The 24,221-nt window shown below is 44.9% G+C and overlaps 1 long non-coding RNA gene across 1 annotated transcript; it reads left to right on the forward strand.

The window, feature by feature from the left end:
* Positions 1–719: 719 nt before the first annotated feature.
* On the forward strand, positions 720–23,777 carry LOC137590186 (uncharacterized). Its single transcript, XR_011034315.1, has 3 exons — positions 720–858; positions 23,190–23,271; positions 23,465–23,777. It is a non-coding gene; the product is annotated as an uncharacterized lncRNA (long non-coding RNA).
* Positions 23,778–24,221: the final 444 nt, after the last annotated feature.

Genomic DNA, 24,221 nt, shown 5'->3' on the forward strand with positions numbered 1-24,221 from the left:
AGCATTAGAGACACATTTTGTAATGGAATGCTCCTCCGTTTGGACTGTCAGAAATCTCGGCACAAATCATCCTGACTTAAGTGCATTAAAATGCACGGACAGTCGAGCTATAATTACCAGGGGGAAAAAAAATACACTATGCCTTAATCCACATGGTAATAACGCAATTAAAGTGGTGTTTCTTGGACTTGGTAATCTTCTGTGACAAGGCTTACAATTCAATTAACCCCGTTTTAACAGTTTGTTTCAACTTCCTAGGGGGCTAATTTGCTTTAAATTTACTTCATCTGCTATAATTATGCTTAAGAAATGTCCAATTTTTAAATTATCAGTTGTTTATATGGGTGGAACACTGACTTCCAGTGAAAAGGACAGTATTGTCATTTATAAGATCACTGGGGGAGGATTTTATAGATCGCTACTGATGACATATATTGAAAACTCAACAAGAAAGAAGGGAATATTTTGGGAATTAGCCGTTTGGCTTCCGACATCGTCCGAAGCCGGCCACAGATCCGACTCATTTAATCACTGCTCCCCTGTTCTCTTTTTAAGCTCATGCCAGGCTGTGACATATTGAGCCGGCAAACCTTCCATGTTCTCTCAAAGAAGGTCATCGGTCCATGCACAATCTAGCCTCTGAAACAGAGCCAAGATTTCCACCGCTGCCGGTCAGATTAGTACGAGACGTGAACGCCTTTCCCAAGCAAATTGGATGGTGTGAAGGGCAGGACCGTTGTATTCATCAGACGGAGCAATGAGGTTCAGATTCACTTGATGCTTATTTAAATACCTGACAAACCAGTTCATTTAAGCCGGAACGCAATCGTAAACGCTAAAGGATGCAAAGTCCACAGGGTAAGTGAGCGCTAAAACGTTTCCACTGACTCTGGCACCATCTGGGTAGAAAACTTGACACGCTGCTAGACAAGAGTTTCGAGCCTGAGACAAATTCAGCGAGGGAATTGGTATTGATTCATCTATGTGGCGTTTGGAAGGACAAACTCGCACCTGGACTCAATCAATGTTGATTGGAGAGTGGCGACATGCCCACAGGCGCACAACACAGCTGAGTAGGACACGCATTTCAGTTCCTCGCAGAAGAGAGTAATCAACCCTTCTAGACTGCGATTGAAGACTGTAGGATCATGGTAGGAGACGTGGGTTTCTCTGTTCAGGCCTAGATTTACCAATCAACACAACATAGCTCAGGAAAACTTACCTTGAGTACTGACAAATCTGATGAGATAAGATCTGTTTGGATCTTCTTGTGAGGAAGCTGAAGCTTGATGAGGAAGTCATTGGACCAACCAGATCCAAGCAGACCTCAAAGTCCTCCGAGGCTTGGTGACTCCATTCCCCTTGTGACGGTTTCATGGTTCTATTTTACATTATTTAGATTTATTTGAATGGTTTTAGCATCATTTGCGAAACAGGATGATGCCACACTGGAGCGATCAGTTATGACATTTGTTGCTTGCTTGCTTTTCCTCCGATGTGAAGTTGCCACTCTCAACGATCCCAATCTTCCCGCTCAAACAGATGTTGCCCTCCCTAGTCTGCAGGATCATTGGCATGACATGCCATCGCGTGTTCAGGTGATGCTAATACATAATGTACAGAGACGGTATGCCATGATGCTTCTGGCTGTCGGCAACGACTTCACATCCGTCCCATCGCTGATGTGGAAGCTGGGGATTCCGGCCATGTTCCCACAACTGTGTCACATCTTTTTGTGAAAGGTAAAATCAGACTACTGTACTTGAGCTTTTTTTTCCACTGATCTTGAAAAAAACTGGAGCAGAAACCCTAAGAACTAAGCTTTGACACACATCTCGACTTGTTGCATGGCAGGATTTAGGAAGTTAAACCTCTAATCTATGCTGTTGCCTTCTGGTGATCCAGCAGCTCGTAAGTGAAGAGAGGCCAGCTGACCGGACGCCGTGTTGAAGGCTAGCTTTTAAAACACACATTTTTATGTCTTCACATACTTTTTGCAGGTGGTACAAGTTGCTGTAACCTTTCGTTTCGTTGGTAATGGGGTTTCAAATGGGCTAAATCTAAAGCCCTCTGTCCGTGAGAACACTTCCTGCATACATCGATCCGCAGCTAATATCAGTCTGAAAGGAAGCAAATGAAGTCATTTTTAGGGGATATCTGTCACAGAATTATGTTCGAAAGGGTTCTCCAGGGCTGATCATTTGCAGGTACGGGTAGCAGGTTAAATGTGCGTGCAGGTAAGCAAAGATGCTGCAGGCTAGCTGCTATGCAAACATGAACGTATGCATTTTAAGTAAGGCTCGATTAATCTGGGCAAACACTCTTTTACATTTGCATGCTAATAACAGAACTAGCGTTTCCTGTCACGCCTTTGTTGGGGCATCAGGTTGACATCCAAAGGTGTAGGTGAAGCCGCCCCAACCGGAGACGTATTCATGCACTTTGTGTTTATGATACCACAGCTGCAGCAATCGCACACCCAACAATCCTCTTATGTCACACGGACTCGCAAAAACAGAGAGGAACGGGCGGAGCAGCTATTTTTACCTGAAGCCCGGGGAGTGAGCGCCAACGGAGAAGGTGAAGCGGGTAGGAGAGTATGGACAACGTTTTGGGAATATGAATCATGCAACGTTAATCATCTGGACAGCAGAGACATTAGGCGTGCATGAAGCCCGGTCTCTGGATGTTACATGTGGGGGTGGTGGAGGGGGTAAAAATAAGAAGGACACTGTATTTCTGGGAGTGAGAGAGGACATGCTGTTCTGTTCGCCTGTGCTGAGGTGATGCAGCGTGTCTGGACTTTCCTCCTGCAGACGAAGTGCACTTTGCTCAAAGATACCCCCCACACACACACCCCCCCAAAGGCATACTCTGTGTTTCCCAACTCACTCATCGAGTTGCTAAAACACACAATGAGACGATGGCAACCCCTTCCACCCCCAACCTATCAGACCTCTGCATATTCACGACGTGTTTCTGCTAGCTATTGTCATGTTAAGACTTCAGCCGTCGAGCGCCGCCGCCGCCGCCGCCGCCGCATACTGAATGCGTCTTAATATGCGTCAGTGTAATCCTGCAGATTCAGAAAGCGCTGACGCGGCACATTTGGAAGCGGGAGCCTTCACCCCGGCGAGAGCAAAGGGGGCTCACCTTCTGTTATTATTTTCGGAGGCGCTGATGGTGCTGACCTACTTTGGGAACGGGCGGTTTGAGGTGAATGGAAATGGAATCTGTTGCTTCCCGTCCGTTGGATGTCAAGGACTTCCAACCATGTGATGCAAGCGTGGAAAAGATTCCCCTTATAAGGGCAATGTCGTGTTTTTGTCGGACTCTGAAGTCCAATGGTCGTTGTCGTTCAAACGCAATTGAATCGCTGGGAATTACCTGGTTTTTTCCTGCGGAACTTGGGTTAAAACTGCTCAGCATTGCAAATGACAGTGATCGCGCCGCCACTCGCCGGCACAACGCTCCACCTGCTTGACAGGTAGCTGTCAAAAACAGCTGTCATCCTGTCAGCCGCTCAGCCTAGCCACTGCCGCAGACGCCGTGTTTACCCAAAGACATTTTAGTCCTGCAGCAAAAAAGAGGACGAGGGCGGCGTCGCCCTTCAGAATGACAGAATCTGAGCAGAACGTGGCCGCGACGGGAAACTATCAATACGAGCTGCGGAGAAAAGACTTGAACGATGGATACCGTCGTGGTTTTTTTGTTTTTTTTAATGCGGCTCTTTAAATGAAATGGGGCATTCTAATTTTTTGCAAAAGCACTCCAGTTCCGCAAAGAAGCATCGACGTAGCCTTAGCTTAACAATGCCTTTTTATGACGCCGTAAACGCGGACACGTGGTTAGCAAGTGGCTATTTTTCACCGACGAGGAGAATCGAGAGCCGGAGTGCCGCCGCCGTCCCCGCGGGGGATGTAGCGCTCTAAATGTGGCGTGGCCTTTGTAGCCACGTGTGAAATATGATTTGGTGAAGGATGTCATTTGAAGGGGGCCGGGTTCTGCAGTTATGACAGCCCCCGAGCTCGCTCGCTCTCCCTTTCCGTCTCTCTCTCTCTCTCTTACTGTTTTTCCCGCCGCCTCTGTATCGCCGCATCTCTCCGTTATCTTATCTATCCTTCACACATTCTCTCACACCTTTCTCCTTCCTTCGCTCCCGGCCTCCCAGCGGCTCATTTTATTGGACTGCTTTAAAGCCAAATGTTCCCGTGCCGCAGAACCAAGACGGCGGCGGCGGCGGCGAAGGGACAACGGCGACCAATTGACTTGTAGCTTATTCCCGACACAATTCTTTCCCTCTCAAACTCTCCTCGCTTGTGTTTTCACCCCATATCTCCGCTTTTCATAGCCTCATTTTATTTTACTATTCTCTCTCCAGGATGACATTACAGACCCAAAACACACACAAAACCGACTCCCCCCCCCACCCCTACCTCCTCTGCCTGTCACGCATCGCCGGCGACCTAGTTCGAAGTTGAACCAGCGATCTAATTTGAATTGGGTTAAGAGGCTGTAGCCGTGATTCAGGCTTCCTTCCATGCCGCCGCGCCACAAGCAGGAAGATAAGGGTTTCTGATCCCGACGGCCGGGCTGTGTTTTCAAACCCAGATAATACACTCTCAAAATCAGATCCCAACAATGGCGCGCATGGCACCTGTAATTGTATGCACTTGAGCTGCGATGGATTTCTTTTTGCACAGGCAAAGGAGGAATTTTCACAGCTGAAACCATCTCGGGCACGAATGTGCTTTTTTTTAAAAAATAAATTTATTTATTTTTTTAAAATTCTAAGTTGGATGCGTCAATTTGCCCTGTCCTTTCTCTCTCCCGGACTATAATCAATGACAGATCCCATTTTTGCAGATTACACAGACATGGGTGTAAGAAGATGAATAAAAATTGCCGCCACGCTGAGTTTACGCCTGACAAACAACATCCACGTGGAGATCTGACACTGCAATTTGCGCTTACACACAGAGGCAAATCCTCTCGCCTTATTTAGATACATTTCTAGCTCAGTCCTATTTTGCAAATCAATCATGCAGCACAAAATAGTGGCGCCGAGACTTATATTTTCTGACTGCCCAGAGTTGGAAAGCAGCAACAAAAAGCCGAGATGTGGCAGGGTATTTATGGAGACTATGAATGAAGGTAGCATGCAGCTTTTATGCCTCCTAATAAGCCTCTGAGGCAAGGGAACATTACGACTCTACAGTTTTACAACCGCTGATGGTCTGCTCGGAGTGTACATTGTGTCTCCCTTGGGTTGTGAGCGCTTGTGTGTGTTGGTTCGGAGGTAGATCAGACCCCTAGCTGCCTGCCGAAATGTTCCCCATGCATATATCGCGATGAATCAGGCTGCCAGACGTTCTCTGACACGACAGTCCTCGTAAAAGATACGTCAGATAAATTCGGAAAAGCGTAGGCGCTGGTGCATCCGTGACTATGTGTATGCCGGCGATTTGAGGGCTTCCTCATTGCGAATGGACGAGGGGGGTCTGGCAGGCATTTTAACGAGGCGCCGCAGCGACGGCGTGATGAAATCATTACCTCTCGCCTGAAGATGTCCGGTGGTTGCAAATACGCGTTTTAATTGTGTCACGTACGAGCGTCACGTGACGGGTTTTTTTTGTCGCGGGTGTAGGTGCGTCCGAGACGGTGCGGTTCATCGGCAAAACCGACGAGGGAGAAGTGATGCAAGCGGGCGGAAAGAGGCGGAGAAGCGATTTCCTTCAACCGAAGGTGGGCTTCTAACCAGAAGTGGGCAGTCTTGGAGGAGTTCTGAGTCCGTGCATGTTGTAGGTTGATTCTGGATGATAAGATGTCAACCTGTTGAGTCTGTGTTCATGCTTAGCAGTAGCATTAGTAGCCCTAGATGGTTCCTGTGGGATGGAACCACCAACTAACTGAGGGAACTAGTCCACAGATGGAACCAGCTACTGAACCGTCGCCTCAGAAATTTAGTTTGAATATTTTGATTCTCCTTTTGGACAAAAAAACAAGAGCAGTTTCTGTAAAGTTTTTTATTTTCTCCTCCACGGGATAAATAACGATCCATAAAGCTGTGGCAGTAATTCCATGGAGCCGGTTGAGTTAAAAGATTCGTAGTTAAATATTTATTCATACACTAATTTTCGAGGTCTAAATCTCGCCAAACCTTGAAGGCTCCACACGGTAAAAGTGATTTGCGGTTGGTCAATTATACGAATTCATGTCACCACGGTTGAAGTCTGTGTGAAAGCAATGCACAAAATTTACTTTGCCCCTATAAGCGATTCCAGTCAAATTAACTGGCTCGGCCATTAAAAATAATGCCGTGGCTGAGCCTTAATAGAGTTATGTCACTGCATTAGATGGAAAAGCAATGCTTAACGCCGAGTTCATGAATTAAAAATCCTTCGTCTAATTAGAACCTGGGAATTTTGGTATGCAAAACGTTTAAAACGGTCACGGATGAGTGATTTTATTTTCTAATATCGCTTGTTTTTGTTAACAGGAAATGGAAAGAAGTGTATCCTAATCAGTCTCTTGTTCGCTTTCATCAAGAGGAGGTTAAATAGTCTGTGTGCTCCGTCAAAGTATTTTATAGAGGCTGTATTTTTTAGTTTTTTACTACAGCAGAAGTGAGGACAGATTTATCTTTTGTCTATTGGTGGAGGAAGAAGCAGCAACAAAGCAGGCATTAGAAACACTCCTAAAATCCTAATCTGAGCTTCGTATAGCCGCCACACTTCAAAGATGCCGAATACATTAGTTTTTAGGGCACGTTATTCAAATTTGTTGATCCCTTTTGGCCCTTCATAAGCATATTAATAGTATTTTGTCTCACAAAAGGCTTCTGGTCATTGAGGCATAATCAAACAATGAGTTGCCGCGTGCCGCCATAAACGGTTTAAAGCAGGACAAAACAATGGATTATTTGTGGTGGAACATTGTTCTGAATTTCTTTGTGTTATATGTGGCTTTTAGTTGTTCTAGGTTATAAATGTTGGGGCTAGTAATGACGAAAAAGTCTTTTTTTTCTTGTATATACAGTGTGTATTTGGTGCTACCAAATTAAAAGCACCAAGTTAAATAGAGCTATCACGGCTTTTTACTTCCTAGTCATTTCTTTGATGTTTTAAAACTCGGTTTGATTCCGAAAAAGCCGCGATTAGCCGCGGCGGCGCGTATCTCCGAGGATATCAGTTCCATCGGCAGCCGCCGATTTTCCAGAAAGATTAAAACAAAACTTTCTCCTCTGCAGCAATCGGAACCCAGTTCTGCTTCTTCGGGTGGATTTCGGAAACAAATCCATTATCTAAACAATTTAAGCTGCGATAGTTTCGTTTAAAAGGCGACGATGGATTACCTGATTTCTCAAAGCAAACAAAAAGACGGAGGTAGAACCGTTGTCAAAGCTACATTTCATGTGACGTTCTCCCCATACTGTGGCACAGGTATTATATTTTCTCACTAATGTACAAACAGACACAGTCGCATTAAGGCTTCCCAGAAAGTACTGGCCAATATAATCTATGGCTTTCTAAAAATACGTCGACTGGAGAGGATCAATGGGAGGGATCAGTCCCATTCGGCTCGGATATGTATCCATAAATAGACCATTGATGGAATTGATCGGCCTTAAAGCTCTGGAGTTGTTGCCTCGCCGCAGAGGTGATGCCAGGGTGTGGTACATAAATAAACCTAGTTCTTGTCTTGTAGCTCCGCCCACACTTACCTGGGCAGGTGGTGCAGTCTTGAAGCTGGTAAAACTGTGTCTGGAGTCATGGAGTATCGCATGAACACACCCGCCGCTCTCACACTCTATTCGACAAACACACTCAGACTAATGTCACTAATTCCACTCGTTTGGCGGCGTTCGCTCCACTCGCGTGACGCCCTGAAACGAATCGGAGCGAGGTCGACGCAAACGCCCCCCAGCGCAGACGCGACGACATTTGAGCGAGCGCGAGCAGATAATGGAAATAAACATTCTAAATTCAAATGAAGCCGCACTCCTGATGCAGGAGGAGGTGGGGTGGAATCATCGCTGCTTGTGTGGCGGCAGCATTCCTGGGCATCAAAAGTTGGTGATACAGTACGGACCGCCTGATTGGTCGAGACAATGGGACAAATTACTGTGAAACTTCTAGAAGTACATCACCGATCTTTATCTTCACCCAATCCTGTCAGGTTTTACTCCTCTATGCCCTCCGACCCCCTTCTTACCCCTTTCTACCTCCTTAAGAAGATTCTCCGGTTACTAGGCAACAACGGGGAAGAGGCCGCAGCATCGCAGAGGCCGGTCCTGTTGTGGTCATGGTTATTTTTATTTTTAGAAGTCTCCAACTTACCCTTACCCCTATGATACAACACCAGTCGGCTACTTTAAAAAGGATTATCCCCAAAAACGGAACATTATTGTTAAAAAAGAAAAGAAAAAAAAAGCGTCAAATATAAAATAGTCTTGGTACACCCCGTTGCTCTATTTGCTTTCCCCATTAAATTCACTCAAATTCACCCATGTAGGACAAGATTTCTAATTGCCGTATTTAACATGTTAATGATTTAATTATTCTTTTAATTAATTTGTTACGACCAAATGACTGACTTAATTCAAGAGCTCTGGGTTTTGTCTTTGAGGAAGGTGGTGGTGGTGGTGGTGGTCGACGACGGAAATTAATGGCGTTCATATTTTTCCGTGCAACGTGGAGACTTTCGTACAAAGTTAGCAAAACAGTCCTGGAGAACCATATTTACCCTCATCAGTGAGAAATGTCTGAGGGCCTAATCTGGAGTAAACAGGCTCTCCAGCCCTCGTGGGGGGAGGTAGGGGGCGGGGGGGGGGCTTTGGCATCAAAGGGATCACCATTTTTAATTGAAACTCTTTTTAATGTGTAATGTAGTTCATTTATTTAATTTCGATGCGATTGGCCGCCGAGAAGGAATCGAGCTGGAAAGGTCAAGTCAAAACACCGGCGCTATTAGTTTTTCAAACAAATCAAACCGTCGCGCGCCGTGGAAACGTGGCGTGAACTTTTTTTTTTTTTCTTTTTTTTTAGGCGGCTGCAAATTGCCTGAAAGTTTTATTGATGATGGAGTAAAAAACCACTGCTGATGGATAAAGAGACTGCTGTTCAGTATGCGGGGGATACGGCGTACCGCTGAAGGGACGCTTTTATCTCCCTCCTTGCAGCTGAGACCCTACGTTTATTTTTTTTTATATTTATATATACGTACCATATGCAGCTTGTCAGCAGATATAAATAATATTTTTATCAGCCCATCCTTTTAAACAACAGCGCATGTCATTTGCATGATATCGGATGCGCGCTGATTAAAAGCGACCACCGGAGGCGACGCAGGCTTTAAAGTGAGCGTCATAAAGTCAGCAGGAAGTTAAGCGTATCCTAAACCGTTGCAGCGTCATTGATGTGATGACGAGATTTGAAGGTCGCTATCAAATTTGATTGTCATTCCAATCGTTTTAGCTGATTGGATTTTAGAAAAACACAATTAAATTTTACTGAATCGATTTCAATTTGTTTTTCTTGCATTTTAAAAAATACAAAAAAAAATTAAAATTAAAATTAAACAAAAGAAGAAATCAAATCACAAATTTTTTGACATTGAAATCGAATCAATCAAAAGATTATTTTTTTTTCAATTGACCAAACTCAAAGTTGGCCTTCCTGCGCACCGTAGCGGACACGCTAGTCCGAACTGGAGAATGAGTGTGAATGCAGCTCTGTTGGGATAATTGTGCGAGGGGATAGCGATGTTTTTTTTGTTGTTTTTTTAGTGTGCAAACACACTTCCAGCACGAGAGGAAGTGGAAGAGCCCTGACAGGAAGCCCACGCAGGCTGTCGAGCCACGGGTGTTTACCGCTAAAATAAAATTTTTGCCTGTCTGGGGGGATCTGAGGAGAGGGAGATAAGGCGGAGACAGGTTCTGTCATGAACAGAAATGTCTGTCTCCCTCCCACCCAAGTCCTCTTTATGAAAAGAACATTGATTTCTCGTAGCTTTTGATAACCCCCCCACCCCACCCCCCAACCCCCACTGCGGTCTAATCAAAACACATCAAATGTTTGCCACCAAGGACAAGCGTGTCAAATAAATTTCTAACTCTCCGGCTTCCTTGTTTTGAGATACCGCCACACAATTGGTGAATCGCCTGAAGTGACATCACACCCGCGTCAAAACTCACCATCTCCCCAAAAACTTTCTCGCAATCGCCGTCGCTCCTGCACGAGCTGAAAGCGACAACTTCCTGTGCTCGGTGTGTGTGTGTGTGTTTTTTTATCGTTGCACAAATACAGTCGTGCTCCCCTACCTACGCCGGTTTTATTATCACGCTGAGTTACCATGGCGACAGGGCGGCCCCCAGCATCAGGAAGCGGTTTAGAGTCGTAGCCCGTGCAGACATCTGGGCCGGTCTCCCAGCCGCCGGGTTGGGTCCCTCCTGGGCCCGGCGATGAGCGAAATTATTTTTAATGGATCTTCATAAAACCATCTGTACGAGCACACCTGCACACTGGAAGGCTATCGACGAAATGATTACAACCGCATTACCCAGAAATTGCTCTAAAACGTGTGATCATTTTTGTTTGCTGTATCCACATTCTCCCTTCTCCTTCATGTATCTGTTTTCTTTGAGCCCCCCGGTTCAACAAAGCCAGGTTATTTCCCTTCCTCTTTTGGTCGGCGGGTCTGCTCGCACGATTTCCATTTAGATTCCAGGTGGCGTTTTTAATGTCGAACAGGTCCCTGAAAGATGCTCCAAGAATTAAATGTCTGACCCGGCCAGAGGTGTGTTTGTCTGCAAAAGCGGAAAAGGTTAATTGCGGATGTCGATTTCGTACGTACAATGGTGCCGATTTTTTTCCGACTTGCTATCTTTCAAAACAAGCGTTGACGGGGTGGGGGTGGGGGGGGGGTTGGCAGGCGTTCTGGCGACCCGACAAACATCCAGTACATTCTGTCGGGAAAAAAAACAACAAAAAAACAATAATAATCCTTCGCCCAGTTTATTGTTGTAACTGTAACAGAGAGGGAAAAAACCCCCCAACCCATTAGCATGTCTCCTGATTTGCAATCACGCATTTTTGAATATCTTCTCTCCATTTCTTCTTCTTCTTCTTCTTCTTCATCTTCCACCCAAATCGTAGATCAATCCATCACCGCGTTTCCTTTTGATATCGTAATTTAAAATGCTGCGAGGGATCCGACGCAATCTTTTTTGCTGACAGGTTCAACCGTTTCTACCTCGCACACTCTCCTGTTAGTTCTCATCAAATTTGATTTGTATGAAGAAGTAGCTGATGTTTTATTTATTTATGCCCTCTGGAACAACCTGCACGTAGCCTCTGGGTGTCATGATTTATATGTACTGAAGACAAAAATTTAAAAAAAAAAAAATTTAAAAAAAAAGAAAAACCCTGCCTTGCACCTGCTGGCATGCGCTTTAATGAAATTCAATGAGATGAAATTTAGCACAACCTCTACTGGGGTTGGCCATATCGTTTTAGAGTGTTTCATTACAACAGCGGTGGCGGCCTTTGGGATGTCTTCATTTGGGATGTGGCACGCCTCATTTATCACTACACGCACCTGAAGGCCACAGTGTCCGCAACTTTTTCTTTTTTTTTTTTTTTTGCTTTCCTAAGTTGCGTTTCCTCGTCTTCTGAACCAAACGCGTTGATTGGATGAAGTATTCGCTGTGTGTCATCAAGTGAATCAGTAAGAACTTTTGGATGATGTGTTTAAAAGCAGTTTTTGTGCGGCGGCAGCTGCGAAACCGACTCCCAGGGGTCCCTTTTTAGATAACTCACCGAGGTGTGTGCGCTCGTGTGTGTCAGATCTATGAACGCCTAGCCAGATTATTATTCTTTAGAACCAGATGTTCCTCTGATTGGAGGATAAGGAAGGAGCGACAAAGAGGAGAGACCGAATGATGAAGCTTGTTCTGTTTCTGTAGCCTCTTATCTCCATCGCAGATTTATCCGATTCCTCTCTTTTTTTGCTATTTCTTGCAATTTTTTTTTCCCCCTGCCTCCGTCTCTTCATCCTCCCCTCAGTATCACTGATGTGGAGGCAGAAGGAGGGAGTCTCTAATGTAAAAAGGCCTAATGAATGGGAAACCGCCTGTTTGTGCGGCCGCCGCCAAGTGGTGCAGCTGTACCGAAGCTGGATGGCACAAACAAAAACCTTCAGTAAATCTGCTGCAAACGCCAAGATGCTGCACGTGTTCAGCCTCCAATGGAGGCAAAATGTGTTAATCCATAACTAGAAGTAACCCAAAAAAACAAACAAAAGTGGATTCCGCTCGTTTGTAACTCCGGGTCCAAAGGGCTTTTGTCCCGACTTGAGGTGAAGCTATCGATGCGACAAACTCGTCAGATAATTCCACCGGCGTGCTCCCGCCACCTGCTGGGATAGCATCCCCTGCGCCCAATCGTCTCGCTTATCTCCCACCTGTATTCGGTAGCTATTTTCAGTTAATTACTGCTAATGAATTTGCATATCCTTATTGTCCTCTGGAGCACTGAAGAGTGGCCTCTTGTTAGAGCGCCCTGGAAAAAAAAAGAAGAAGAAACCCAGAGCTTATTTTGTTCATCTCTAATCAATCTCCTAGGTTGTGATTGATGTCTGTCTGTTCCACTTTTTCTTCCCGTAGCGTACTCCAATGGAAGTATTATTTCCCCCACCCACCCACCCACCCCCCTTACTTTTGTTTATCCCATTATCTTAAAGCTTTGCTGGGGGTGTAATGGAAGCTTAGAGGAACAGGTGATGGGGCTAATTAGTCATTAGCGAAGAAATTAGGGTCCCAAATGACAAGTGCATGCTTTACAAGGTCATAATTTGATTAAAGTCGCTGCCTGTTGATGGAAGAAGCTACTCTGATTAACTTGCTCCCCCCCCCCATTTCTCCATCTCCTTCACTCCACATGTCACAAGGTAATGTATAATTTTGTTATGTATAAATATAAAGTCCCTCCATGTAGAACAGATGGATGTTCCTTGGGCTCAGTCTATCGAGCTGTGTCCGTGGGTATCTGTACATCTTTACCAACCGCAAAGGTTTTGCACATAAAAAAAGAGCAAATGTCTGCAAAAAAGTCTTTAAATGTGATTTTTGCCTATCCATCCACCCTCACCACCTTCACAAGTGGACTGCAATATGAATTTCATAGAATCTGATGTGGAAATGAGGATTGCTTGTCTGAAAAATTAAAAATACGTATGGCTTTATCGTCCAGAATGCTCTCAAACTTTTGCAGCTCGACTCCAGGAAGTTTCTGCACCTGATCGGATTGTATAAAACCCGATTACCGTGCGTTTGTGTTGGGTTTCTGAAATGTTGACTGACATTAAAAGGCAGCGCACACCTGCCACATCACATAGCCCTGCACCATTTGATGCCGCACCAGGTGCGATATAGCCTACAGACAGAAGATGCCAAGGTCAGCACAGTGAATGTGAAATAAATGATCCTTTACTGATGTGTGTCAGCGTCGGAAGTACGACAATAGACTGCCTGCGACGAGATGCACAGCTGTCCACAGGATGAGGGCGTAAAAAGAACACAGTACAGTTCTGTAATGAAGATTGAGAGCCGCCTGTTGACCTCAGCAATCAAGGCTGAAGTTGGTAATACAGTATAGGCCTTTCTTGGCACAAGTTGCATGCATTGAAGCAAATAGCTTTTGTGCAAACTCATAAGGGAGTGACATCATCAATTATACTCGGGTCATGAGGTCAGATTAGCCTCGGGGCGCCGTACTCTACTGTAGAGAGATGGCTTCAATTCAAGCTTGTCTTTAGCAACATATAAATCCACAATCTTTGAACTGAGGGCGATGTCTGATCAGGTAGCCGGTGAATGCAATTAGCGATAAAACCTTCAAAAGGTAGACCATGCTAGCGGGAGTTAGCCCAAGATTTTTCACTTGGGCAGTTCTTCGGTATCCATTCGTACGTCCTGCCCTTCACCTTTCCCCGCGTCACCTTCCCTCTCCATTGTTTACTAGTTGCTGTTTTCTGCTATCAAATATTGATGGAGGTCAGCAGCAGAGCAAAGTCACCCCATCTCAATTTTTAATGTATAATATAGTACCACAAATGGTGTTCCCTCCACTTTAATGCCTTCGAAGGCAAATACTCTTCTACGAATCCCGTTGGTTCAGGATTCAGTTTATAAATATGTTCCCCTCAGGTCCACTGAGAGCTGCATGCTGGCTTCATATGTAGTGAACCATGCCACTGGCGAATTAGAAATGCACTCAAACCCCTTCAGAAATCGAAGAAAGTCAACACATTTCTCCTACGCTTCCTAAGTGGCCTTTTGGAGAAAGTAATAACCTTGAATAATCTTTAAAAAGAATGAAAAAAAAAAAAAAGAAACTATCCAGGGCAGAAAGAGGGTAAGGTGCTCCCACTTCAGCACCGCAACCCGCCTTTCTAAGTGTCAAAGAAGCCATGATTGAGACTCATTTATGTTTAATATGCTCAAGGATGGGAGGTAAAGCTGGAGATGAGGGGTCAGTTTAGACGGGTCAGCGAGCATCACGGACCGCCAGAAAACCCATGAAGGGAGATGCGTTTCCTGTATGTTCACATTCATGCCTGCGTTAACGGGCTTATGGCTTCATCTGCCTCGTCCTCTGTCGCCGTCTTTATTATCCCTCCACATACTGCCCATATAACGGTAATAGCTCCATTTGGTCCGCAACAATACGTGACACCGTCATATTAGGAACGCACCAATGAGGCAGGCTATTGTTCTTTGCTTTTTCAGTTTCCACGTCAACATGTCCTTGGTGAAGCAACACCGTTTCCTTGAAGGTCTTTGTTTGATCACCTTTCTAGACACTACGGTGGCTAGGATGAGGATCTTGATGTCCGAGTGCTTTTATGGAAGCTTTTAATTTGGTTAGTCGATCGTCAGACCAAAATTGTACGACTGTGATTGGGGAAACATGTTTATGGCAAAACAAATATGTCCTGGCATCCCAAAAGTTTTTCTATAACAGTAATAGCGGGAAGGGGTCATGAAATGAAGGAGAAATCAAAGTCTTAAGCGGTGATACTGTGATTGGTTGATGTATTTTGAGACATATGGAAATCTAAATAATAATTCTAACAATATTGGTGAAAAATCTTCCAGATATTTAAGTTCTGCCCGATGGAATGGTTTGTTCTCTGAACTCCGTCTTACCTTTGAAAGCCTCTCTCCTCCAGACAGAGTATCAATGTGAAGAGATCACTGAAGGGACTCGGGTCTCCTGTGGCTTTCTGAAGGCAATACCGCAATTGCTTATTTTAGACGCAGCTTGCCTCGAAAGCACAATGCAGGGTCACTTTACATGCAGGACCGAGCCATGAAAGTCTATCCAGCACTCATGAAATAAGAATGTGGTTGAGGGAATAGACAGAGCCTTGGCTCGTTTGCCTAAAAGTAGCATTCCCCTCCCCCCCTTCCCCAGGAAAAGCAACTGACCCGGTGAAATGTAGAGGGGAAGGGTTAAAGACAACGCAACACACTGGAAGTTCTTAGACGAGGGCGATAACGAGGCCTCAGATACGGGACAAGTGTCTCTCTTGGATAAAGCGCGCCTCAATGCATTTGCTTTCCACCAAAGTGCATCTGTGAGCAACTGAAAGGCAATATCTGTTGGGGCACAGTCACGTCTGCGATTGGCTTGCGCCTCTTCCTCCCTCCCATCCCCCTGTTTGTGTCCTTGTGCGTCCCAGCCGTGGATGATTCCGGCAGCGAAGATACACCTGATGCTCGTCTGCTAATCAAACTCAGTATTTAACCCGGATCACAGCCTCCGCGGGACTCGGCTTACCTGGACACCCAACGAGGTCTTTCCTAGGCAAGCACACAACGTACTTTGATAAAAGGTTCAAGCTGGATTTGAATCTTCAGAGGAATCGTATGATGACGCACCGGGTTCTTGACTTGAGAAACCAACAAAGAGAAGAACTGAAAAAGCCGGACATGCCCAATTCCAACCATTTCTGGTGAGAAAATAGAATTGGGAAAAAACAGCCTCTCTTTCTATCTATTGGAACAGCCAAAGGCACATCAACTATTTTCTCTCCCTTCTCCCCATCGTCACTGAAAGCAATCATTTTAGAATTGATTTTCACGGCTCAGAGAGAAATAATGGGAATTCTTTCTAATGTAGAAATGTATGTGTTCCTTTTGGTTAACCAGAATAGACCATATTTCAAGCTTGTCAGTTAGACGAGTAAAGATACCTCTCAACTTTTTCCCCTCTTCTATCCCCACTGTCTAAAGTGACAACTCATCGTCTCTAAAAATCAATCTTGAATAATTCTATAGTCTCCAGGCTTTGCCGGGGTCTTTTCAACACCTCGGGTCCATGTTTTCGCGAAGATAAAACGGAACACCAAGGAATGGAAGTGACAGTCGCTTTAACATCTCCTGGTTAGCGCTCGCCCAGGAGATGCTAATTCATTCCCATCTTGCTGTGGAGCTGAAGAGAAATCTACATACCCACCAATTGCCCCTCTGTCCTATATAGAAAGCTCTCCGTTAATAGTATGGACCCTTTTTGCCCACAGTCGATCCAAAAAGCGGCAGCTCCTCTCCACTGGATGAGCCCAAATCCATTTAGCTGGGGTTTATCCATCAGCAGCTGTCGAGTGTGTAACACCCTGCCCAGGTGCCATTACTGTACCATTACATACCAGATTCCCCCAGTTTATTACCACTATAGGAGCATGTCAGGTGTTATTAATGATAGCTCAACCCCCTCTGATGAAGGAGTCTATTGATTGACAGAGGGGGGCGAGGAGTGCCCAGACGTTACCTGTGTTTTTTTGTTGGTTTTTTTGGTTTTATTTCCAGATACTGTAGATCTTCAGCAATAAACTGGGACAAAGTGAGGAGTAGAACTCACACAGTCGCTGCTTTTTGAATAGTAGATTTGCAGCTGAGATTCAGGTCAGCAACATCTAACTCGGTTTTTTTTTCCTTACGTCTGTGGAAAATAGGACTTTAGAGACTTGGAAGCATATCATCAAACCAGATCTAGTGGATCCAAAGAAGTGGGGAGTATATCACTGATATTTGACGACGACTTTCAGAAAACTTTATTCAAAAACTAGGAGACTCCCTTGAATATCATCCAAACAAGACGGGATTAGAGCGGTTTTAAACGAGTTTATGAGGTTATAAATGAGGTTTTTGGACAATCTTGCTGCTAAAAGATGCGTACACATGTACGTTAAACACCTACTAAGTGTGTGTCTTTGTCGCCCTCCATATAGTGACATCATTTCAATTTCAGGGAGAGTAGCCGCAAACTGTCAAAGGAGGACAAACAGAATTAACTTCTGCAATTAAAAGTTTGTTGATTTCGCAGGAGGAAAGTTTCCGACTGGTAAACAAAATGTAAAGTGCAATCCGCAGAGCCTTCCCTTTACTTTCAATCATCCTTATCACGTGACGTTTTTACCAGTCGTTTATGTTGTTTTTGGTTTATGTAAAGGTAAAAAAAAAAAAAAAAAGGGGGAGATAATGGGGGCTTTAAAATGCTACCAAGCTAACGTGACACTTGCCCGATAATCAAGATGTCAGAAGCTATCAGTGTCCGACATGATGTGAGAGGAGAGGAAAAACTCATCCCAGCTCATAAACTTTCTCATCAGTGTCATGCTTTGTTAGATTATCATCAACAAGTGTCAGGAGCAATCTGCAAGTGGCCACTCCGGGACTCCCGATGGGAATAAATTCGGTCGTCTGGGTGACCGTCCGAATATCAATGAGCGTTCGACTCCCCGAAGTAGATGAAAGACAAGAAGAGAGCGAAACGGGTTACAGAGATTAGAAAAAAGGAAATACACGGGGAGTTTTCCGGAGGGAACGTCGGCGTTCCTCTTTCCCTGACGCGAAGAGAGAGATGACGGTAAAAGTAAACAGTTGTCGTCTTGCTGTGGGAAGAGAAGTCTGGTGACAACTCTGGCCTTTATCTGACAAGCCGCCCGTAAGAGAGAGTAAAAAAAAAAAAAAGTTTTCTACAAGGAATAGAGGCGGTAATTAAATTGCAAAAACAGGAGAAAGGCATTTTGCTGAGGACAACAAAGAAGGAAAAAGAACCATTTCTCCATTAAAAGGACACAATGTGCCATTTCTGTCTCCATTTTCTTTATTTACTGTTGTGTGTGGGGGGGGATCGATGATGGCGTACAGCCGTAACCCGGCAAGGTTATTTCCTCGGTATTATGTCTTATCAAACCGAGTGAAAAGTTGTTGTTTCTGTTTGCAAGCTCAGCCGAGCACCAGGATTATTAATGCTGACTACTGCGATTGCTCGACTGTCGAGAGGTCATCTCGCAATACAGGGAACATTTGGTCCTTGAATAGACGACGTGTTTTGTGGTGGTGGTGGTGGTGGTGGTGGTGGGGACTTGTTGCCAGCGACTGTAGGCGATGCACAGCAATTTGAGAGAACAGAAATATGACTCTCTTCCACTGTCCCTGCAGGATCTGTCTTTAAACCGGGAACACGGTCGTGAGTAGCTTAGCGAGCAAACCTCTTAACCGTTTCCAAGTAACAACAGGCATCAAATTATATTCTAGGGAGCCATGATCTTAAATGGAATTTTGATACTCTGGAAATTGAATGAAATGTCATCCATAGAAAATGATTCTGTTTCCGTTTATGACCGGATTAAACACGCCTGGATTCAGGCCTTCAAGACTTAGACGAGGTCCTTTCTGTTTTTTTACCTCCTCCCCCTCAATCTTTGCTCGGTAAAGTTGTCATGTTTTTACAGTATCGTCATGATTAGCATTCTGCACGGCCTCGGCTGCATTGCTATAGGGGATATTAGACGAGACGTGAAAGATGTACGTTGAATTTTTTGCATATTTTATTGCTAAAGCATCATCAGAGCACCTGAAGGCACCGCTTTGATGCTCGATACGTTGGCTAGGTTTCATGTAAGAACAGTTTTTGACAAGATTGACGGAGCGATATATATATATATACACCCGCTTGTTAAACGTCGGGGGTATGTTTATAAATCGCGAGAAGCTGATTTTGTGCAGCCTGATCCCTCGATGTTGGTCCGGGACGTCTAATCGTGCCTGAATGAAACTGAGATAAATGCGAGCGCTGCATTGATCTCCGTTAGAGTGCTGTCTGCTCTTTAAACAACATTTATCTCTGATTATTGAAACGTTGCCGCCGCCTGCCAAAGGGGTAAAGGGTGTTTGGCTGCCGCGCTGACATGGAGCGTTACCCCCCCCACCCCCTGCTCCCCGCTGGTGTCGTGTCGAGGCTTCCTGTGTTGTTATTTAATCATACATCTTTGCCCTGACAGGCTTTTTGTTGTGCCAAGGCCTCCGTGTGGGAATATGTTGGCAGCCCGATCCGAATCTAAAATGCAAATCAATTATTCATTTATGACTAATCCAAACTAATTGTGGCCCTCTTCCTCCCTCGTACCAAGAAAGTGCTTTACCTGACAGCGAGTTCTAATTTGAATTGAGTCTTACGTTCAACAGCTGATCTCTTGACATTTTTCTCAGATAGTGGAACAGGTGTTTTTCTAATGGCCTGTCATTCAACAGTTGGCTTCCATGGCATCGCTTTTCCCACAGACTTAAATGCCCCTCATTGTTCTCTGTCTCTATGATGGCTTTTTGTCTCGTGCCGTGAACAACGATTATGTAGGAAATAAGGAAAGAAAGTGGAATAAATGGGTATTATCCATCCACTCGTTCATGATGACAAATGTTTCCTCGATGCTATAAGCATATGCAACACGCATCAAATCTGTGTTCTCGTCTCTGCCGATTCAATGCAAACACGATTAGCTATAGTCGGCTAAAATAAAACTGGGGTCACATTTGAACTGCGAGCGCCAGACGTTTAATATTCGACTGAGATGAATGAACTGCAGGGAATCCGTGAAAGAACGGGAAGTAAATAAATGCAGTCGGAGGCGGTTAATTGAAATCCAAGAGCTCAAAACAATGAAACTTTTGATTGTCACCGCATTTAGCGTTTTCAGTTGAACATGAGTTGATTACGCTACTGTTCGTATGCGTGGACGGTAAAACGAGGGTAATGGGTAATTTGCAGGTAATCAAAGCGCAGAATGTTTTCATTGCAGGTCATTATAAATCCAGTGGGTGAATTATTGCAAGTCAGAAACACAACCTGATTAAACGACCCAACTGAAGGCATGATGGGATTGCAAGTGGATGGATAACAGCAATAAAGACCTTTACCTTCACCTAAACGGTTACTCATGCGGGATTTGGAGTTAGCATGTTCAGCCAGCAAGTTTGAGACTTGCAAAATAGATAACAGTTTAGTGTTGTTTTGTTTTAAAATGAAAGAACGAACAGTGCAACCACACCCACTTGGGAAAACTCATACATCATTTGTTCCTTGACGTAGCATAGGATTGAAGAACAGGATACCGTGGACCAGAGTCATTACTTCCCGACCGAGACACGGATGGACGGTGGCCTTAGGGAGTCCTGTTGTGGTCTTAACGAGGCTATCTGAGAATGTCAAAAAGGTAAAATAATTTCCCCTTTGAGCATTTTGACGGTTGAGTGTCCGAGAAATGGAGATTTAGTCCTTCGACCTGCTTTCCCGGAGTGTGTGTACACACACACACACACACACACACACACAGGTTATATGTCTGGAGGTACTTGTGTGTGGTTGCGCGTCGCCTTTGTGTGTCAAACAGCTCTATTTGAGGTGGCAGGCACAGGTGCTCTAACGGCATGGCGGGCTCCGGCAGGTTATTGGCCGACAGATGGAACGGAAGGCAGGGTGTGCTGAAGGGATGGGGGCGACGGTGTAAGGTGGAGGGGTGGGAGTCCGTGGAGACATCGGGTGGGGATCTGCCAACAGTGGCAAGTAGCACAGTTTCAGCATTTCATAGTTGCACATCCATTTATACCTGTTCTGTACATCAAATTTTTAAAAATCTAAAAAAAATTTCCGAAGTTGCCGTGAAGTTAGCATTGCTAAAGCCAAGAAATCTCTGAAAACAAAAGCCGACGCTTAAACAGTTGCCAACGCTCCAACATTCACAACTTCTGCTGCAACCGGCAACCCAAAGGCTAAAACGATAAATCGGGACGGCGACTTTAACGGCGACAAGCTTAACGTAGATTAGCATGAGAAATGTTACTTTTAAGACTTTATCGCGAAGCATCATCGCTTAAGAATATTAAGTTATGTGATTACCATTTGCTCCGGTGACAGTGTTCCACTTGACTGGTTCTGTTAGGTCCCCTGGTTGACAATTAATCACATCTTTGCCAATCATGGCGGAGGCATTGGGGTGAGACACAAAACCCTGTAATCTGACAGCATTGTGGCTTCAAATGAGAGGAAAAAATACGATCATTAATATTAATACAGTAAAGAGAAAAAGGGTGTGGGAAAACAGGGATGTCAGAGGTTGGGCAAATCAGCTCTTATCGAGTTTAATACTGCCGCCCCTCAGTAGGGCTCATATTTTCCATTAATCTGCACCACATGAATACTAATAGCCCCGGTGGCTTAATGGCCCTGCCCAAATCCCTAGATTTGATTTCCACTCCTCAAAGTGACCTTTTCCCGATGCTAACAGTCTTACCTGTGCTTGATCATGTCGGAGCATGAGAAGGGACAGATTCAGCTTCGCCAATTCATCTCCTTCCTTTCGGAGGCGACGTTAGCTTTAGGTAGACAAACGCACACGGGCACACAAACACGGGTCGGACCCCGAGTCACGCAGCGCCCCACCTTTTCATCTCATTTAGCAGCATATTACGAAAAGCCGGGGAGCCGCCAAGCCATAATGACCCGCTATATTCCATTTCTGCTGAGCCGTCCGTGCAGGAAAGACATGGGGTATAGCTTCCATTCCTTTCTTAGTTGGAAATCATCGCCTCGTCAGAAAAGGTTTTGGTTCATTAGAAGTTTTGCAAAGACAAAAAAATATTTCCAAAGATTCTCAAAAACACATGAATCATCCTTAATTGTTGTATATCCCCAACAAATATTGGTGGATTTTATTGACGTCAAGAGTCACAAACCTGTTTTTGTTCATGTTTCTTTTAAAGGATAGTTTTGCGTTACCAGTAAATAGCACATGCCGCATCCCACTATGTTTCTAGTTGTGTTTGTGCATTCCATTGATGCATATTCAATCAGTTGACTTATTTGTGTAACATATGGAGAGACGCTCTCCAGAAGATGCACTTTACAATGCTAATTAGCTTTTCTTTCATTCCAAAACCTGCAGAAGAGAAGTTAGCGTGTCGTACATATGATTAATAGAGTAGCACCCGACAATCAAAGTTGGGTCGTTTATTCCAAACGGACTTAATTTGATATCATAACCGCTTCCGTCCAGCCAAATCCTGAAATATTCCGACCTACTTTTGAGCGTCTCCTTCCCATCTACCCTACGGTTGACCTCCTTCACCTGTTTCCGAGCCGTGGGACTTGTGACTTTGTCATTAGGAACCGTCTTTCGACCTCCTCTGTCTCGTCGTCACAATGCAGGACTGTGCAGGTGTCAGGACCCGGGGGCTCTGTCAATGACAGAGCGATGCGAGCCCCCGAGATCCCAGTAGCCTTCGGGGTGGGTGAGAGGGGTCAAAAACCTCCCCGGTGCATTACTCCCACCCCACCCCTCCTCTCTAAATGGATCCCCCTCAGGGTCTCTCACGGGATCCTTCATTTCTATGCCTGGTAATTGAATGTAAGTAGAGGGTTGGATGGATGGGCCGCATCGTTGACAGGATGGGACGTGGCATATTTATGATGCTGGTAGAAAATCTCTGGCTTTTACAATTTGGCTATCTCAAGATCCCCGCATTGACGTGTAGGATGCGACGGGATGTAAAGATATACGACTGACTCAAGCAGATGTGCTCATTCAATATCGGAGCAGTCTTCTTCATTGTGGTGGACAAATCAGATGATATCCTTAATTGTATTTGTCTAAGTCTCAGACTGGCTGTGGTCGGCAAAGGAAGAGGTTCTTGGTATCTTTCATTATATTTTCTAGTCCTATTCAAATGCATGACATGAAAATTTATCTTTCGGTGCAATTTTTTCACCCATCCTTTGATTTAGTTGGATTACCTCGACCTAAATTACACCAACTAGTAGATAAAAGAACGTCTTTCTTCTTTGCAGGATATGCAGTCTTCCCGACTCCATCCCCTCCTATCAGCTGATGTCGGATCTGTCCAGGACTTGATCTAAGGCTCAGCCCCAGGTACAAGGCAGGGTCACCACACCCCAACTTTAACAGCAAAGCCTTCAGGCCTACACCGGTCATTATCTTCATCTATTCTCCTCCACTCATCATCATATTTTCTCTTCATCCCTTTCCCTTCTTTATGCATGCCCTACTTCTTTTTCCCCTCTTTCATTTTGCCCCCCGCCACACATACTTTCTCCTCACCAAGGCCGGTCTTCATCATAGCCCCTCTCATAGCCCAGTCATCCATGGGGCCCATCCATCACCATCACGCCGAGAGAAGAACGAAGGAGAACGACGAACAAAGACGAGAGAAGAAAGGAAAGACACGCCATAACATCCACAGAGGTGAAAAGTCAGGAACAGGAAGAGGTTTTAAAACGCAGAAACAACAGAAGAAATCATCGCAGGAAAAGACAGAAAAAAGAGGAAGTGATAGAGAGGGTGAGGCACAAAGTGAAAGAGTTAGAGGGCTAAAGACGAAATAAAAAAGAGAAATAGTGGGGTTTTAAAAAAAAAGTCACCACCCGATGTTGAAGACTTTGACTTGTATGTTTTGCTTTGTCTCCTTGTTTGCGCTCGGGGGCTGGCCTTTTGACAAGGCGCTCCCTCTTTCATCGAATACGCCACGGGCAAGGCCAGCGAAATCAACCCAACGTCTAGCGGTGAAAGAGCTTCACACGCTGGGCGATTATTTTGTGCTCCAACCTCCAGACGAAAAAGAAATTCAACGTAAAGTCGACCGATGGGCGGGAAAAAATAAATAAAATAAAATAAACGTCTGGGAAGAGGGAGTGAGTCAGTGGAAGTGGAATCAAAGGGAGGCGATGGGTCCCAGCTCCATCCTCCAGCTACGCCCGCAGGCCTGGATGTCTAGCTGACAGTGTCTGTATCCGTCAGTCAGGAAATAATGGGCTTTAGAGATCGACCGCTGTGCTTTGAAATCTCAATTAGCGGACGAAAAA

Source organism: Antennarius striatus, chromosome 23 (assembly GCF_040054535.1).
Source record: "Antennarius striatus isolate MH-2024 chromosome 23, ASM4005453v1, whole genome shotgun sequence".
Classification (NCBI taxonomy): domain Eukaryota; kingdom Metazoa; phylum Chordata; class Actinopteri; order Lophiiformes; family Antennariidae; genus Antennarius; species Antennarius striatus.